Genomic DNA, 3,713 nt, shown 5'->3' on the forward strand with positions numbered 1-3,713 from the left:
GAAAATGCACTACTCTATTTTTTCTTTGGTAGTTGATTTTCTAAATATTTTTGAACTTGCAAAATTTCTCCTTTTTTCTTCTTCTTGTTTTGATTTTGTGCTTCAAAAACACCTTCCATGACTTTGTCTTGAGTAAAAATTTATCGGAAAAGGGTCTAAAATACCCTTAATGTATTGGTAATTGTACAAAATTACCCTCCATCGACCTATTGGCTCCAAAATACCCTTCCCACCCACCTATTGGGTCCAAAATACCCTTGTCATCCACCTTTTGGTTCAAAATTGACCACTTATTTAACAGTTTTATATTTAAACTGTTTCAATATTTTATAAAATACGTGGCGCTCTATTATTTGTTATAATTTAACTTATTATTATAATTTATAAATCAATCCAGTACTCACCCATTACTAATTAAAGCCCTCTAAATTAATAAACCCGTCACATTATTAATGCAAGCTACTGCCAATTGAGTGTTTTTAAAAATTATAGGCGAAAATATCTATTGAAGTAAATTATCATACATTCAAGTGGCTAAGTAAAAATCACCGATAAACTTAAAAGTCTGACTATGTTCATCTTAATTATTCTTACGTCTCAATTATGTGATGTTACTTCATAGGTAACTTTTTTTCAAAATAATATATTAAAGGTTTTAAAAAAATCATAAATATTTATAATTTTATATTTTAAAAAAGTGCATGAATTAATTCGGGATGTATTACTTATTTACCTATAATCATAAATTTCTAATCAATTTTGAAAGAAAGTATCCTCCAAAATAAGCGGCTCAACCTAAATTTAATAGGGGCTTCGATTCGGACTCGAATAATTTTGGATGTAATTTTCAGAAATCTATAATTTCATCGTGTTTTAGTAGTGTTTATGACGATTTTGATATTATAATTGGATTATTAATTGGGTGAGGTTTAGTTAGTAATGATTGGGTAGTTGGTTGGTTTATAAATTATTAATAAATTAAATTTATAATCAATAGTTGAACACCAAGTATTTTAAAAAATATTTTAAGCGTTTAATTTTAAAATAATTAAAAAAGTGGTCAATTTTGAACCCAAAGGAGGATGTCAAGGGTATTTTGAAGCCAATAGGTGGATGAAAAGGGCATTTTGGAGCCAATAGGTGGATGAAAAGGGAATTTTGGAGCCAATAGGTTGATGAAGGGTAATTTTGTACCGTTTTCAATACTTGAGGGGTATTTTAGGCCCTTTTCCGAATTTTTTCGAAAGTCTTTAAACTGAACATTTTTAGGATTCGCAAAAAAATTATTGTAAATATTTTTTTTCCTTCACAACATCACGTATCACACAGGTGTCAAAATATGTTTTATTCTCACATACCAAATTTGATAGTTTTCACTTGTAAAATTTTTTGGGGAACTCAGAGAGATTGTTGTTTGCTATTATTTTTGGTTAAAAATTCGATCCGAAAAGCCTGTGCATTGAAAAAAACACGGGTTGAACATAGTAACCCTGGCAGATTAAAATGTATAGCCTTTACGCATTAAAAAGATTGAAAAATATCCCTTGCGGATTAAAAGTTGTATGGCAATTCTTTGGAAGATTTCACAAATTCTGTAAGATCAATAAAGCTCTTTATACCACTATTGGTGATTTTAAAAAAATGGGCCTACACAAAAAGATTCATGTCTCTCAATATATTGAAATGACTTTCAATAATATTCAATTTATTTCAATAATTTTCTTTAGCATTGATGCATTTTATATAATAATCAAAAATAAAATTTGCATAACTTTAAATTTAAAAACACAAAAAATATCCTAACAAATCAAATAACCTAACTAAAATTCAAAATTCAAATTGAACCCCCCACCCCCAAATACTATCCTTTCTCAAATTGAAAGTTTTTTGTCTTATTTCTTCTGGGGTAAAGACTCTCTAAGACACATTCTTTCTAATCAACTAGTTAGACAACTTATTCATGTGGAACAATGGAAATATGGAGTAGACAGATCATTGCATTTGGACTCCTACTACTAATGGAAAGTTTTCTTGCTCTTCTGCTAGGGATTTTTTCAATAGAGACAAAAACAGAAGTGCGGACTAGAACATTTGGATATATACCTTTCAAAAATAATTAATCATATGTAAGGTAGTGTACACCGACATAATGTGACCCCACGGGCTACAAGAATCCAGCCTCCGCCCGACCAAGGGCCCTAATGCATATTTGCTGCATGAATTTGAGAAATATGAGAATCGGGCAAGCAAAACTCTCCCAAATAAAAGACTCTACTAGCTGCTCCAATTAACAACCTATAGTGGTCATCCATATTTTAGGACACGAACCTCCAACGTCAACAAATGTGTTTTAGCTAATGAGTCACAAGGACTTTACATCTTCTTTGTGATACGACAAAACTCGCTTTAAGCCCCCGTTATAACATTTTAGCTAATGAGTGACAAGGACGTTACATCTTCTCCGTGATACGACAAAACTCGCTTTAAGCCCCCGTTATAACATTAACAAGATTCCATTTATTAAGAGTTAACCGACCAAGGCATATTCTTATTTATTTCATCATAAAAAGACTCATTTGCTATTGTAACCATGTCATTTCATAGTTAGCCATTTGAAAATATTAACTCACCCCTTAAACCAAAGACTCTTTTATGTTAATACATTATTTTCAATTCTATTATTCAAGTCTTTCCATGTTATAAGACAAAATATAAAATACAAGATTAGCATCTAACTAGGATGGAAAATGAGCCTTTGTTCATTATTTTAAAGCAAAGATTTTGATAGACTCATAGATTTCCAAATCCTTTATTTTTAAGAAAAAAACTGTTTCAATCATTCGGTCAATTCACACATTCAAAAACTAATAATCCAATATATGGATTCATAATAAAGTATTAGAACACAGTTAACTAAAGAGGAACATTTGTAATCAAATTTCATGAAATCGCCTCTCAACTCAAACTTAATTAATTTTCATGAAATTGTCTCTCAACTCAAACTCAAATAGTAAATAATAAAATATGAATAATAGAATATGAACCTTGTATGGGTAGTTTCAAGTAGAGAGTGATCAAACATACCTTTTGATGAAGAACTTAGGAAAGATCTTGAAGTGTTAGGGAAAAAGAGGAGAAATGTTTGTCATAACTTATCAAATATCCTAATATATGAATTTTGTGGGAAGTTAATATTCATGGGTCAGGGTTATGGGGATAAGGAAAGGAGTAAAGAATCCCTCTAAAAAATGTGAAGAAAATAGAAGACTTAAATAACTTCCTAGTCATTCTACGGTCGTGCAGCTAGATCCTACATCACATGGAACTTCCCGCGACCTTAACAGAGCTATTGACTAAGCTTCACACTTGTGTAGCTGACGTCCACTTTGCGCGGCAAATTGTGTAGTATCCATAGTCCCTAGTAAAATCGACATAACTTTCAGCACATGATTTAGAATAGCGAATGGTTGAAGGTGTTGGGATAAAGGTTTCACAACCTTTAATTTTCATGGTATAAAGCAAAAATATCTTAATACTCTAACTCTTCCTCATAGACTTAACTCAATAGAAAAGATCTTCCAATATTAAAAAATTATTTTCAAGATAAAGCAATATTACAAATCATCGAATTTGGTGTCTAGACATTTAACGAATTGCTTGGGTCATTGTTTGAAAATTTGGGTAGTGAAATGATCCTCCATGAAGGAATAATG

This window comes from Solanum pennellii, chromosome 7 (assembly GCF_001406875.1).
Source record: "Solanum pennellii chromosome 7, SPENNV200".
Lineage (NCBI taxonomy): Eukaryota > Viridiplantae > Streptophyta > Magnoliopsida > Solanales > Solanaceae > Solanum > Solanum pennellii.